At 48.0% G+C, this 16321-nt stretch overlaps 1 long non-coding RNA gene across 4 annotated transcripts in view; it reads left to right on the plus strand.

Annotated features, from left to right (window-relative positions):
• The window catches only part of LOC142017134 (uncharacterized), a 36351-nt gene extending 20368 nt beyond the window's left edge, over positions 1 to 15983 (plus strand). The window contains exons 1-4 of one of the 4 annotated variants that reach the window (XR_012646454.1): positions 7899 to 8451; positions 9357 to 9560; positions 10445 to 10528; positions 14624 to 15983. This is a non-coding gene — a long non-coding RNA (uncharacterized LOC142017134). Of the gene's footprint in view, positions 1 to 7898; positions 8452 to 9140; positions 9561 to 10444; positions 10529 to 14623 lie in introns of those variants that run through there. The other 3 variants (XR_012646453.1, XR_012646455.1, XR_012646452.1) reach the window with 3 other exon arrangements.
• The last annotated feature ends 338 nt before the right edge of the window (positions 15984 to 16321 follow it).

Genomic DNA, 16321 nt, shown 5'->3' on the forward strand with positions numbered 1-16321 from the left:
TCAGTATTGCATCTGTGGTTCCTAACAGGTACAGTGTTTTGTTAACTTAGAATGAGGCTTCTAAAATACAGAGAAATGACTCAGATAAATGTATCTGGTAATGGAAAGCAGGCAGGTCTCCTTGTGGGTTCTCTTGCATATTAGTATCCAGATCATATGGATGTCCCCATCAGGTGCTCGTGTATTTGTGGCTGCTTGTAATCCTTCTCCTGGCACACCTTGGTGGGGATGGCAACGATTTAGACAATTTTGGAAGAGGTAATTCTGGTCATTTTGAGGAAGAAAGCATTGATAAAAGGCTACAGTGGAGAAACACAGCGATTAATTTGGCCTTCCGTGTCCATCGAGCCAGAGTAAGGTTTGAACTACAAGGCTTACCTTCCACTGATAAGGTTCTCACTCCTGATCTGACCCTTTTGTGTTGGGTAAAAAGGATGAGGTGTTATAATGGGGCTTTAAAAGCCCCGCATACGGGCTAGGGAATATGTCCCCAGTTCAGGAACAGAGAAAGGTAGCCACAGGCTGCCTTCTGAGGACCTCTTGCAAGCTTTGGCATACAAAGTGGGAGATTTGGAAGGGAAAGGGACAGCACACAGTATTGAGTATTGATCTAAGAGTGGTTCATGAAATCTGCTGTAACTTAGGCTTTGTGTACACTAGAGAGATCTGTTGACAGCAGTTATTGTTGGAAGAAATCTTAGACAAAACTTCTGTTGGCAGATTGCGGCCAAACTGCAAAGCGGATTGAAAGACTGTGGCCAGATTGAAATGGGAGTGGAAGCGCGCTTTTGAAAGGAGAGAGGTTATAAGCAAGTGAAAGTGAAAACATGCAGTTAAAACTCTAAATTTTAATCTATCAAGCTACAGGCTTTGTTCAGGGAAGTTAAACTCTGAAGTAGGTTACTACTCCATTCCTGAGAATGGAGTAAGGACTTCAAAGTTGGGTTAACTTCGAAGTAAGGGAAAATGCGTGTAAACTCTCTGCTGGCTATTTCGAATTAGCGCCTAACTTCAAAGTTAACTTCGAAGTTAGTTCCTAGTGCAGACACACCCAAAGTGAGGTTTGTTCAAGGTGTGAGGAAGGTGATCTGGATGCTGGTGGTAAAGGGAGCTCTAGGCTCCTTTCCCCCACATTACTGTAATAATGTTTAAAATGTAAAAATACACCTTCGTTGTGTTTGCCTGAGGACTGGACTAATCAGAGAATCAAATACACATCCGTTTGGCTAAGGTAGAGTGCTTTACCAACTCCCCCAACCAGTGTATATCTGGAACTCTTAATGCATACTGTGTATATACATCACACAGGAATATTAATGATTGGTGAGTTATTACTTTTTGAATGATGCCTCCTAAGGCATATTAGTACTCTAATGCATGGGGGGAATACAGGGGTACATGTGGTCAGAGATGTATACTTTATGAAGCTGTTGCCTGTTTGGACTCCCTACTACTTTTGCTGCAGAAGCTGCAAGGTAGGGGTCAGCAATCTTTCCTATGTGGAATGCCAAAATTTGACCTTTTGACCTCACTGTATGGTCTGAGTGCCGATGATACTTTTTAAAGTCACTTATAGTCCTCCTTATAACAGTGTCATTAATAAATAAATTTAGATACAGAGCTTTACTGTTTAGATGGTTGTTGGTAGCATTAGTTGGTCTTTTGTTAATTCACAGGCGGCAAGGCTTTGAGCAAGCTCCTGGCTGCAGGAGGGAACAGGGGCGGGGCAGAGCTCCTGCCTCGTGTGCCACAGTCAGCTCCTGTGCTCTCTTGGTGTGCAGTGAGTGAGGCAGAGAACTGTAGGAAGACAAGGACAGTCTTAGTTGAACACTCTCCTGGATAATTGGGTTGAGTTCCTGTTTTTGACACGGACTTCCTCACCCCAGGTGAATCTCACCCCATTTCAGTTGTGGTCATGGGAAACATTTGAGTTGGATCACAGGGGTAATGTGGTGGGAGCCCTGGAACTCTGCATTCGACCCAATTAAATTCCTGGTATATGAGATAAGCGGGTATTTACCTCCTGTCTAGTGCTAATAAAGTTTGCTCCCTCTCTTTAATTCACATGTGAGTCCTGAGCCATCACAGAGACTAATTTTTCACAAGTGATCTCTATTGTGTCTTGCTTGTTTTCTGAAAACCTGTCACTGTACCTCAGTGGGTCACAGGTGAGAATACCAGATTCAGGGTAAACAAAATTTAAAAAAAAAAAAAAAAAGAGGTGGAGAGGAGGTCAGAAATCAGAAATGCAGTCTCATTATGCATTACAGCACTTATTTCACCACTGAGATAGGAGACTTAATGACGAGTGGTTGCTGAACATCAATTTGTTGTTCTGGTATCAAAAGATCAGCTATATACCCAGGTCACTATACAATTCAGATATCACCCACTCATTTAATTTTTAAAGCCACGTATACACAGCTCCCTCCCTTCCAGAAGGGGCATGGTAATGAGCAAAGGGGAATATTCAAATAAGGCAGGGATTTAAATATCTCACACCTCATTCGCATATTCCTGCGAGATTTCGCTTCCAGAAGCTACAGAGACATGTAGATGGGGCCCCTCTGGAAGGAACCCCCCCTTCTGAAAGCCCCTTTGTTCCTCAAACTTTTCAAAAGAAACGCAGCAATCTGTGAGTTGATGTTGAGTGAGATGACCACCTGAGGTTACTCCCGGGACTCTGCAGTGCAGGGTGAAGGTAAAAGAACTCCGTCATGCTTATCATAAAATCCAGTAAGCCAACCAGCGGTCACGGTGGCTCCATGAACCGGCTGCTGTTATCAACAGCTGCACAGGCTTATGGGGAGCGACCCCACCACTGAGTCCAGTCTGAATTACACTTGGGGAGGCCCTGGTACAGAGTTCGGGGTGAGCCTAGAGAAGCTGGGTGGCCTGGAGGGAGAGGAGGAAGGGGGCAACAAGCAGGGGACAGAGGAAGTTGTGCCAGACAGCCCAGAGCTATTCACCATAGACCTGGATCTGGTCTCCTCCACATTGGTTCCCTCTGTGACAGGGGCACAGCTGCCCACCACATGCATTGTACTTACTGCAACTTAACTCCCTCCCACTAAGTAAAAGCATTCCTTCATTAAGACACAGTGGCCGCATCTACACGTGCACGCTACTTCGAAGTAGCGACGCCAACTTCGAAATAGCGCCCGTCACAGCTACACGTGTTGGGCGCTATTTCGAAGTTGAAATCGACGTTAGGCGGCGAGACGTCGAAGTCGCTAACCCCATGAGGGGATGGGAATAGCGCCCTACTTCGAAGTTGAACGTCGAAGTAGGGCACTGTAGACGATCCGCGTCCCGCAACATCGAAATAGCGGGGTCCGCCATGGCGGCCATCAGCTGAGGGGTTGAGAGACGCTCTCTCTCCAGCCCCTGCGGGGCTCTGTGGTCACGGTGTGCAGCAGCCCTTAGCCCAGGGCTTCTGGCTGCTGCTGCTGCAGCTGGGGATCCATGCTGCATGCACAGGGTCTGCAACCAGTTGTCGGCTCTGTGGATCTTGTGTTGTTTAGTGCAACTGTGTCTGGGAGGGGCCCTTTAAGGGAGCAGCTTGCTGTTGAGTCCACCCTGTGACCCTGTCTGCAGCTGTTCCTGGTACCCTTATTTCGATGTGTGCTACTTTGGCGTGTAGACGTTCCCTCGCAGCGCCTATTTTGATGTGGTGCTGCCCAACGTCGAAGTTGAACGTCGACGTTTTCAGCCCTGGAGGACATGTAGACGTTATTCATCGAAATGGACTATTTTGATGTCGCTACATTGAAATAAGCTATTTCGATGTAGCGTGCACGTGTAGACGTAGCCAGTATGATTTATTGGCATTATGTCACAGAAAAACATGGGTAGCATGTGCATTACAGATCATTCATGAAGCTATTTTTTAAAGTGTCCCTTAGTGCTGCTGCCTCAGTATGGCTACTGGTGGATGGTTGTGTAGGTGGCTGCGAGTAAGCCCTGCCTATGGCCGCAGCTTTGGATTTCCAGATGGATGGGAAAGCCTCCCATAGTTCATGGTGTAATGATGGTGGAGACATTACCTTCAGAAAGGTCCAAATGTGTCAATAAACATCTGAATCTTGCTTTTAAATGGACAAAGGCACATTCCACCACCATTCTGCATCTGCTGAGTCTGTGATTGAACTTTTCCTTGCTGGGGTCCAGAGTTCCGGTGTAGGGCTTCAGAAGACAAGGGAGCAGAGGGCAAGCAGGGTTGCCTGATATAAGAATAGGCATCTCCACATCGCCAATCTTGATTTTCTGATGGGGAAAAAAATCCCATCCAGGAGCTTTCTCTACAGTCCTGAGTTTTGGAATATGTGCCCGTCGTGAACCCTCCCTGACCAGCCAACGTTGATGTTGGTAAAATGACCTTTGTGATCTACTAACCCCTGCAACACTGTGGAGAAGTACCCCTTTTGATTAATATACTCCAAGGCCAGGTAGGCTGGGGCCATGATGGGGATGTCCATGCCATCTATTGCCCCACCACAACTAGGAAAGCCCTGGGCAGCAAAGCCATCCACTATCACCTGTACATCTCCCAGGGTCACAGTCTTCCTGAGGAGAAGCCGACAGATTGTGTGGGCCACCTCCATCACAACGGACCCCACTGTAGATCTGCCCACCCCAAACTGATTTGCAACTGACCAGTAACTGTTGGAGGTTGCAGACTTCCACAGTGGAATTGCCACTTGCTTCTGAACCATTAAAACCTGCCTCATTTTTGTGTTGCCGTGCTTCAAGGTGGGCACCAGTACATCACAAAATTCTATAAAGGTGGACTTGTGCATGCTGAAGTTCTGCACCCACTGGTGGTCATCCCAGGACTCCAGAACGATGCGATCACACCAGTATGTGCTGGTCTCACGAGTCCAAAACCACCGCTCCACTGTCAGCAATACATTCATGGCAGCCAGCAGCTCTGAGTTCTTGGACTGCAGTTGGGAGGCTTGCTCTTGCAAAACATGGTCGTCATCAGCACCATTATGATACTGAACCATCACTGAGCTTTGTAATTGAAGGAAAAAATTGCACAACAGCCAGTGTGGTTGCTGAAATGATATGTGCTATGAGTTGGAGTGTTTGGGGATCCATGCTTGCCCTGGAATACTGCAGCAGGAAATGGCGCGATCTCCAGTTAATTTTTCACAGGGTTACTGGTGCTCTGAATTCTGGGACAGTGCTTGGAATTCTGGGATTCAAACATGAAACATCCACGAGCAACTGGGGCTAAGGCACTGTGGGATAGGTACCCACAATGCACTACTCACAATCCTGCACGGGGCAATGGGGACGCGGAGACTCGCCACACAAAACAAGTGGCTCAAATTTCAAGAAGCCTTGCAGACACTTAATTCAAATTCATAATATCAAGGTTAAATAATCAAATTTATTAAAAATCAAATTTATCTCATAGCGTAGATGCAGCCTGAATAGCACCCATTTTGAAATAACTATTTAAAAAAAAAGTGCTATTCCTGGTGAATGAGGTTTACCAATTGCGAAAAAAGACAGTTACTATTTCAAATTGATTTTGAAATAGCAGTTGTGTCACGTAGATGCTAGGATAGTTATTTAGAAATAATGTCTATTTTGTAATAACTGTGCTGTGTATATCTATCTTAATATCTTAAAGGTTTATTGATAAGAGAAAACAAGGGCAGCGTTACATTTGTCAATTAAATCATATTTACACACCAGGCTTTTTTTCTGCTGCAACAGCATTCCGCCATCTTTTCTCCCTGGGTGGGGTGGGGCATTGCGCCAGGAGCTGCTCTGGGTGGTTTGTGCAAAGCTGTGCTGCGCTGGGAAGCTTCTCTGGGCAGCTTGCAGAGGGCTGGGCTGGGCCGGGCCACGCTGTGCTGGGAGCAGCTGTGAGTGGGAGAGCAGAGGAGCCGCCCACCGCCCCTGTGTGAAGTAGGTGGGGGATGGTTTGAGGCTCCAGGGGGAGGGTTCAGCCTGGCAGCGGGTTGAGACCACAGGGGGTTAACCCTGGTGGCAGGTTGGGGCCGCTGGGGGGAGGGTTAAGACTGTGCTGGGTTGGGGCTGCGGGGGGTGAGGAAGAGGGTAAAGTGGTGGATGAGAGGCACGGGGCACCTCAGGGGCTGCTGACTGTGTGGGAACCAGGAAGTGACTTGCCCCGGGGGTGGTGGGAAGGGAGCAGGGGCCGCAGTCTGCCCCTGCGCCTGGGGAGCACTTTTGGCTTGCGGAGGGTGGCTGTGCCCCCTTCGCACCCTGCGCCCTGCCTCTCAAGGCCACAGCTCCCTACCTGATCCTGGTGCTGCCTGTCTCCTACACCCCGTGCCCGGTGCCCTCTGCCCTGTTCTCCCAGCCCACAGCCTGCCCTTCCTGGTGCCCTGTGCCCAGCCCACCCTGTCCCTCCCTCACCCCGTGCTTTACCCCCAGCCCCTCCACCCACTGCTTTGCCCCTGCCCTCCCATTTGGTGCCCACAGCCCACCCTGCCCCCTGTCCTACTCACTTCCCCTCTGCCCCGTGTCCACAGCCCGCCTTCCCTGCTCACTCCATGCCAGCTCCCCATATGTCTCTCCTCTGCCTGGTGCCCCTGTCCTCCAGCTGCCATTACTGGGGCTCACCTCTCCCTTCCCAGGAGCAGGTCCTGGTTGGGCAGCCACCCTTCCCCAGGGCACCCCTTTTGATTAATATACTCCAAGGCCAGGTGGACTGGGGCCATGATGGGGATGTGCCATCTATTGTCCCACCACAGTTAGGAAAGCCCTGGGCAGCAAAGCCATCCACTATGACCTGTACATCTCCCAGGGTTGCAGTCTTCCTGAGGAGAAGCTGAGGATTGCACTGGCCACCTCCATCACCATGGATGATGCCTGGATGCCCTGTGGGGCTGGAGGAGGTGGAGACCTGGTGTGGTGTTGCAGGAGGTGTGGGACAGGGATGCTAGTCTGGGGCTGTGGTTTTGTGCCCTGCTCTTTGCGGTGGTGGGGACGTGTGTGTTCCAGGATACATTTGGGGCTGTGCTGTGTGCGGTTGGGTTGAAGGAGTGTGCAGTTTGTGTAAGACTTGTGGGTCTTTTCTGTATTGTGTGTGTGTGTGTGTGTGGTGTCAGGCATTATGGACATTTTGTGTATTGGGATTATGTGTGTGTTTTGTGTCAAGCATTATGGCTATTTTGTGAGTTGGGGTTTTGCTAACCATGTGGGTTGGGTTGGGTTGGGTTGGGTTGTGCTGTCTTTCCATGTGTATGTAGACTGGTGGCAGTTTGGGGCTGTGTGGTGGTGGTGGTGGTTTGAGTTCTGGCACCTTTTTTCCTAGAAAAAAGGCACTGTATACACACAGTCATTGCAAAGTTCTTGGAACAGCTATGTAGCAGTGATAGAATGCTAGCGTATAATGTCTCTGGTAACTTCCAAAAGATTGAAAGGTGAGGAGGTCTTCTACCATCCTTATTCAATATACTCTTTCTAGAGTAAGGCTATAATCCAGAGATCAGAGAAGGAAAGAGGCAAAACAGAGGTGCTTCCAGAGTCCTTGATACGTTCTCCCATGTGGAGGGGATGCACTGAGTCTATTGTGGAAAATTTTAGGGACAAGATGGAATTCAGGGTCACATGAGCAAATCACATGCCTTGACAGGGTTGATGACTCATAGGAACAGCCATTATCTATATTCCAGCTAAGACATCCAGCTCTTCCTTAGTTTTAGGTGGCTGATTTACTAACTTGAACATTCTTTCATTGCAGTCATTTTCTGTGTAATTATATGAACATTACACAGCTATCTAATAGATTAGTAAGGTTGTCTTTCTAGGATGAATGCAATATCGTTGGTATTCCACATCTAAGGTGCCATGCAGGAGCTAGCTTGGATTCACAATTTTCCATTTTTCACCTTTCGTGACTATATTACTTCTTACACAAGCACTGACGTGATTCTTATTAGAAGATCCCAATCAAACAAAAACTGAACGTGACTTGGGCTGATTGAATTTTTTTTATTTAGATATAAAAGATGTGAGCTCATTGGTTAAGCCCCTGCATATATTTACAAATAAAAGAAATTAGAAAAAAATGGTTTGTACATTGCACAGTACTGCCAAGCACTGTCTGTATTAGGGACAAGACTTGCATTTTTCAGGCACCAGAATAGAAATGATAAAATCACAGGCAGCATTTAAAAACAACAGCAACAAAACAGAACAAAAACACCCACAGAACTAACCTGTATTCTTCAGGGCAGAAGCCAACTGCTAACAGCAATTAGAAAAAATTTATCCTTTGGCACGTCTGTTATGAGGTTTCTTGTATTATCCTCTGAAGCATCTGGTATGGCCCAAAGTAGGATACAAAACTTCATTGGATCACTGTGTTCTGAACTGGTTTAGCAAGTCCTATGTTCCTTCATGGTTTTACATCATGGTGGTTACTCTGATTCTGTATACCTCAGGGTGTAGAATTGTTTTTCGAAGGTAAGTTCTAGTTTTTAAAACATTTTGATTAATAACCATAACTTGCCTCAGTAATTCTGCCTTTGTTCATCCACTCAGCTGTGAGCTGCATCCCTTTGACTCCTACATGGTTTATGAATGTTAAAGATGATGATAATCTCAGTGTCAGTTAAAAATTGAAACGCTATTAAAGATGTTTGATAATTTCTATAGTAATTTGGTCTTTGTAATGACATATTAGAAGGTATCTTATGTTATACTGGAAATTTTCTTTAAATTAACTTAGGAATAAAAGGCAAAAAGTTGAAAAGGAAGGAAAACAAACAGAAGAATGGATGCTAAACAAAGAAGGAATAATGAATGGATAATAAAATATTTAGTGCATTTCAATTAACTATTCTGACAATTAGTACATTAGTATATTATAACATAAAATTCAGGTCTATTAATTTTTTTGCAGCCATTATCATGACTGTGATTTATTACCTTCAAATCATTAACAATGCTCTTAAAAAGGCAGAGGTAGATGAGCATTCTGGATAGTGTGCAGGAAAACAATAAGGTTATGGCTGTGGGTCAGGAGAGAAGTTGAAGACCAAGAGATTGTGGGGCATAGGGGGATTAAAGAGGAGTAATGATTGTAAGGGGAAGGAAATGAAGAAGGATTATAGCAAAAGCCATGATATAACTGGCCAACTGCCTAGCCCAGCTGAGTTGCTGCTCAGGAAAGATTCCTCCCTCCCCCCAACTGCTACACCTTTAGTCCTAAGCCTGGACAATCTCTGTTCTGAAATGTGCGGTCTTTTGGACAGACTCAGCTTTTGCGCGCGGTGGAAATCTGTGTGTACACAATGAAGAAGATAAATATGTGTATGAATAAGAGTCCCTGGGGTCTTTTCTGAGGCAATGAAGCATCCTCATTTCAGGTTACAATAGCAGCTTGAGGGCAGCATTTCCATCCCGAAGAAAATGGCTGTGACTCTTCATAAATAGAGGCCTTCTTGGAAAATGAGATAAACTGCATAACCAGGAATGCGTGGACCACAGAGAAAAGAGAAACCTCAGCAAAATGCAAATGAGCGGCTGACACATATATTTCAGAAAAGGTTATCCATGGGAAAACTCTTTGTGTGGGTGGATATCTTTGTTGCAAATATATTTAGATGTATTTTATTATGATTATGAATTCTTAATACAAATAATAGTTGTAATTAAAATGATCCCACTGATATTTTCCACCTGGAAAAGAAGGTCTCTGACACGGCTATGAAGGAATAGCAATTGTCAATTTATGATTTAAATTTAAAATGATTTAAACTCAAATCTAAAATATTAAAATGGTAGAGATAATGTTTAAAATTTTTACACCAATGTAATCACTAACCTGATTTGAAGTATAACGTGGAATTACTGTTGTTTGGCTTTTATCCCTGTTGCTCTGACTGCTGGTTTGTTTGTTAATGCAGCCTGAGTAGTGGCAGTGCCTTTTGCGTGCAGAGATGTGGAGTAGAAAGTCTGTATGCCGGTTCGCATGCCAAATATAGATCAGGACAATGTGTAAGCCAGGCCTGCCACCCGGAGGGGGTGGGGGGAGGGGCAATTACCCCAGGGCCCAGCAATTCAAAGGGGCCTGTGGTTTCCAGCCGCTGCCGCCACTACTGAGGCAGCTGTGGTAACTGAATCCCTGGCCCCTATAAATCACTGCTGGAGTGCTGGAGCACCACTCTGCATGGCTCTAAGGGGCTGGAGGTAGGGGGCCCAGCCCTGACCCTTCCACCCAAGCATCTGCCCATTCTGGGGGTACGGAGCCAGGGCCCCTGTGCACCTTCTCGGGGGGCCTGCAGGTGGTGCAAGCGCCATTGTTGTGAGATGAGCTGGTGAGGAGAAGTGGTGGTGACTGAGCAGAGGGCTCCTTCTCTATTGTATCCGTAAAGGACTGAATGACTCAGAAACGTGTTCTGAAATGTACCTATGCAATGATGTTTGTAGTGTTTGTTTCTGTTCTCCTTTAAAGATTGGTAGCAGCGGGGGAGCTGTGCTAGCCTGTATCCAGTCTCCCACTTGGCCCAGGGATAAGCACCAAGTGCTCCTGTGCTTGGTATGAATTTTTCTCTACTTCTTTCGCATGCACTGGTGGTGGTGGCGGGGCGGGGGGCGGGGGCGGGAAACAAACTTCTAGCTTTAGCCATTGTTTTGTGTCTTTGCAATGAAACAAAATGGAGACATACTTTTATTTGTTCCTAGGAGATTTACCTGGTGGGTCAGGTCCTTAGTGCAATTATTTTTTTGTTTTTCGGAAAATGAAATGAAAATGTGCACACTTCATTTAACTAATTGCTGGAGGGGAGGGGCGGGGGCTGGGATAAGAGGCTGAGGATGCAGAGTGCCCTGCGGGGCAGAGGACTACTCCAGGCCTCTCCCACTGCAGCAGCTTGGGTCCAGGTGAGAAGCACTTCTCCCTGGCCACTGCAGCTCCAGCAGCCACATCTGGGGGACGGGTGCATGTCCAGCTTTGTTTGCCCCTGCACTCGACGGGAACAGCCAGCCATGTACAAATCAGGTGCGGGAGCTTCAGCCTTCTCTCCCACGTGCTCCGTAACCCCAAGCGGGGCAGGTCCAGGTTCACCTGCCCTCTGTGCTCCCAGCAAGAGTGAGGAATGCAGCAAACTGTGTACTTCCCCCTTGCTCCCTGAAGAAGGGGAACAACCAACAATTTTCCCATATGAAGCAGGGAGCATGGGGATTGTCAGCCCTTCCCCCTGCTCACCTGAAGGGTGCTTTGGGGGTAGGAAGCTTGGGGCTGAGGCAGTCCTGGATGTGTGTGGTACCTCCAGCCAGCCCCTGTCACCTGCCTGGTGAGTCTGTGTCTTTTCTGTATGGTTTTATGAGAAGCAGTCCATTCCGCATCCCATTTTCCTGGCACAACCAAACTCTTGCCTTGCTTTAAGTTGCGATAAGAGGAAGCGGCATACCCAGTTTGGTGGTCCTAGTTCTTACTGCTTAGGTGGACAGTAACAGAGAGGTAGCTGTATTAGTCTGTATTCTAACAAAACAAACCAGCAGTCCTGTAGCACTTTGAAGACGAACAAAATAATTTATTAGGTGATGAGCTTTTGTGGGACAGATCCACTTCTTCAGATCTACAGAATTTCCAGTCGAGACTCAGTTATCTAGCACAGCGGTCCAAACAAATTGCAATAAAAACTGACAGCAATTGTCTCACGCATCAAAGGGCTGCCTCCCTTCCTTTGATGTTTGTAATTATCTCAGGCAAGACACTTGCCATCCCCCACCCTGACCCCGCTCCTTCAGTTCTATGTCTTTGATTTGTTGGCTTTTATTGCAATTTTTTTGGATGTCTGTGCTATAGAACTGAGTCTGGACTGGAAATTCTGTAGATCTGAAGAAGTGGATCTGTCCCACAAAAGCTCCTCACCCAACAAATCACTTTTAGTCTTTAAAGTGCTACCTGGCTGCTTTTTTGTTTCTCTTAGGTGGAGTTCTTGAACAGACAGGCACGCATGCACAGAGACAGACTCACAAACTCTCTCAAATATAAGCAGTCCTATAGCACCTAATGAGCTTTTGTGAGTAAGACCCACTTCATCAGATTCTGAAGTGGTCTTACCCACAAAAGCTAATTACCTAATTAAGAAAATTGTTGGTTTTTAAGGTGCTACAGGCTGCTTGTTTTTTGTTGGTGATGCTACAGACTAACACAGACCTCTCTCTGTCTCTCAGATACGTGGTAGATTAAAAGCTCAGGTAAGGGCTTGACCATCTGGAGGCTGGAAGCGCAGCTGATGGTTTTATGGATGACTCAGGCTGGCTCTGCTACCCCTGGTTTTGAACACTAGCAGCCCCTCTGCAGATCTCGGTGGAGGGAAGAGGGAGCGATAAAAGGAGACATGGAGCAGTTGTTTTTGGCAACACGTGCACGAGGGTTAAGTTAACTTCTGTATGGAAATTCAACAGGAATAGATTTCTGGTAGAATAACTTGTAATGTTTACTCCAGGCCTGCAGAGCCCCCTCAGAAAGGGGATTGTGGGTAGGAAGCTATGGCATCATGCTTCTCTAAAGGGACAGGGGAAGCAGAGATTGTAGCATGTAGATACTAGGCATCTGTATACGAGACGCCCCTCTTCTCTGTGTAGTTGTTGCTGAAGGCGACAGCTTTATTAAGCCTCTAACCCATACTTGCACTTATCAGGCACTTTAAGTAGTTCCAGTTTGGGGGCTATCGGGCTTCTACCTTATAACTCTTCTCAACCTACTTCTAGGACTCAGCTCGATCATCTGAGTCCTACCACCTATCTTCTCACAAGGGGAAAAGAGCATGCATAAAAGCAGGGCCATGAAGGCCACATGGTCTTCTCATATTCCATGAGCCAACGGCCCATCAGTAAAACCCTAGGTCTTTTACTTCTGGGAACCTGTCCTTTTAACTGCAAGTCACAACTAACGAGCATCCTGTATAGAGTACAGTCACCAGTGGTGAAATCCTACTCCTATTTAAGCTTACAGATGCTTTACGGAAGGCAAAAAAAAACCAACCTATTTGGATGCAGGGGAAAACAAAATTCCTTTCTGACCCCAAAATAGATGATCAGTCAGACATCTGCAAAAGCCAGCTCCATGACAATCCATTCAGGGGACTCCTGGAACATATCAAAAAGATGCTCCACGTGGCTTGAACTAGGGTTTAATTTAATGAACGGAGATGGCAAGGGATCAATCAGCTTCTTCCCCACTCCCTAAGCTAGCCAATAAGTGTCTAGAGAATCTGAAGGGGATGGGTACCTCTACATCCCCTCAATGTGCGTGCTCCTTCCTCATTGAACGGGGCTTTCCCAGTAGTGACCAGTACCAGTACCTGACGTACATTTTGAGGTCTGCAGATCCGGGGAACTAATCTCATTGGTCATTCTACAAGTCATCATCTATGCTTCCATTGCCCACGTGTAAAGGGATGAGTAAGAGAAAACTCTCAAGCTGACACCCTCTTTAGTAGACTTTCCTAGCACTTAGATGTGTGTGTGGGGTTTTCCTGCACAACAAGGCATGTGGCCCTATGCACTTTGAAAGTAACAAAATACTTTCATTCAGGACATTTAAAATTGTGCTTAAACTCACTGGATACGTCTATACAAGCACACTATGTCAAAGTAGCCTATTTCGACGTAAGAACATTGAAATAGGCTACTTTGACACGTATTGTCTACGCATCCTCCAGGGCTGGTACAGTCGACGTTCAACATCAAAGTAGCGAGGGGGAACATTGAAAGGGGCTGCCCTGGAAGGAAACATGGAGTGTCCACACACACAAGCACTCCCTGTTGAAATAAGGGGTCAGGAAAGCCCGCGGACCTGGTCACAGGCTGGACTAGCCCTTCTGGGTCAACAGCAAGCAGCTCCTTGAAAGGGCCCCTCCCAGACACACCCAGCCTGCACAGCACGAGGTCCGCAGGGTATTCTCCACACTCTTGCAGACCAAGTCACAGCAGATATGGACCCCCAGCAGCAGCAGCAGGAAGAGGAGGCCCTCCAGGTAGTCATCCAGGGGGCAAGCGTCCTGCTAGGTGCTGCCCAGGAGGCTGTCAAATGGTTCATGCCAGAGGAGCCGTCCCTGGGGGCAGACAGGGATGCCCCTGACCGCTGGGCTCCCCTCTTCCTCCCCCGCCAGCTGCTCCCGCACCTCTGGAGCTACCCCAGCAGCTCCGAGTGGTGGGAGCAGCTGGTCATGCAGGTGCGGGATGACAACATGTGGCTGTGGAACTTCCGCATGTGCTGGCAGACCTTCCTGGAGCTCTGTCAGTGGCTCACCCCTGCACTGAGGCACCAGCACACCCAGATGCAGTGTGCCATCCCCGTTGAGAGGAGGGTTGCAATAGCCGTCTGGAAGCTGGCCACTCCAGACAGCTATTGCTCCGTGGGACACCAGTTTGGAGTGGGAAAGGCCATGGTCGGGGCCATTGTCATGAAGGTAAGGAGGCCTGGTCATGCACCCATTGGGGGACTGGGTATGGGGCTGGGGAGGGAGGGGGCCATGTGTGGGGCTGGGAAGGGAGGGGCGCCGGGGAGTGAGGGGCTGAGCAAGGGGGTACCTGGGGAGGTGCCCGGGAGGGGGGCCTGAGGGGAGGGCCCTGGGACACCCTGAACACCCTCATGGGTGCCTGTGTTCCCTCCCCACAGGTGGTCTGTGCGCTCAATGCCATGCTGCTCCAGAGGGTCGTCTGACTCGGGGACCTGGATGCAGCTGTCGCTGGATTCGCTGCCATGGGGTTCCCGAACTGCTTCAGGGCCCTGGACGGGACCCTCATCCCCATCAGCGCTCCAGACCACAGTGGAGGAAGATACATAAACTGCAGGGGCTACCATTCCGTGGTCCTGCAGGCCATGGTGGACAGTCGGGGCCGCTTCCAGGACATGTACATGGGCAGGCCCGGCTGCACACACGATGCCCATGTTTTTAGGAACTCAAGCCTGTGCTGCCGGCTGGAGGTGGGGACCTACATCCCTCAGAGGGAGATCCCTCTGGGGGATACCATCGTGCCCCTCTGCCTCGTGGCGGATGCGACCTACCCCCTCCAGCCCTGTCTCATGCGCCCGTACACTGGCCACCTCAACGCCAGCCAGGAGCGGTTCAACGCCCGCCTGAACCATGCCCACCAGGTGGTGGAGAGGATCTTCGGCCATCTGAAGGGCCGCTGGCGGTGCCTCTTTGCCCGACTGGACATCAGCCTCCAGAACATCCCCCAGGTTGTGGACGCACGCTGCATGCTCCACAACATTGTTGGGAGCAAGGGGGAGGCTTTCGTCCGGGGTGGGCGATCGATGCCGGCACGGGCTTCCCTCAGCCATCTGCCGCACCCAGCTGCCACGCCCACTGTGAGGGGGTACGGGTCCGTGAGGCCCTGCAGGCCCACTTAGATCAGGAAGACCCCTGAGCACCTCCCTGGCCTTCCCCGGAGGACACCCACCGGCACTGCCCACACACCACCCCCCAACAAGCACACGCCTCCAGTTATTTGGAAAATAAAACCTTTTTCTTTTTTTAAACTTCTAACTTGGTTTTGTGCACAACAGAAACTGCAACCAATATACAAAGGGGGACAACTATATACATGGGGCCCCCCAGTTTGCTTTGGAGGTGTTAGTCAGCCCCAGCAAGAGTTAAGTAAAGCCATGTTTTAGAGATCAGCAGTACAGATCTCAATGTATCATCTGGTCCTTTGTGTAGTGAGTGTAAGCCATACCGCAAAGTGAGACAACAATTGGAATGAATTAGAAAATCTTCAAGGAAGCACTTTTTGATTTCTAGAAAGTTTGGCAGGAATATTAATAAATACAAGATGTATGATTTAGATGTTTCAATCTCAGGCGTGTGAGAAACTGTTAGAAATAAGTTTGTTTTTCCTCAATATCTTCAGGGCAAGTGAGCCAATGGGTACTTGCTTAATGAAGTAGTCAGAGGGAACTATAGAAGTGGCAAAGGGCATGAGATTAGTGGTTTTGGAATGTTGTGTTTTATATTGTTCATCACACACCAGCTTTAAAAGGAATTCCTCTGGTAGCATCAAAAGCAGTCTAAAAATATTTAGTTTTTCTTGTGATGAGTCAGAACAAATACTGACTTATCTATTAATTCACCTGCTTCTCATGCAAAGAGCAAGGGGAAGTTTTCATTCAATTAGCTTTTGGTTGCAAATGCAGAAGAACCCTAGGATGGCACTAGCACCGTAGCTTGAAAGTGTGGTCAATTAGATTGTCCAGATTTCCATCTGTTGGCAGATCTGGCCTTAGGGCAAGGCGAGCAAAGCAGTTGCCTTGGGCCCTGTACCTTCCGGGTCCCACGCTCCAATTGATTTCAGCATCCACCTCCCCCTGGCG

The sequence above is a fragment of the Carettochelys insculpta genome, chromosome 8, assembly GCF_033958435.1.
Source record: "Carettochelys insculpta isolate YL-2023 chromosome 8, ASM3395843v1, whole genome shotgun sequence".
NCBI lineage: Eukaryota > Metazoa > Chordata > Testudines > Carettochelyidae > Carettochelys > Carettochelys insculpta.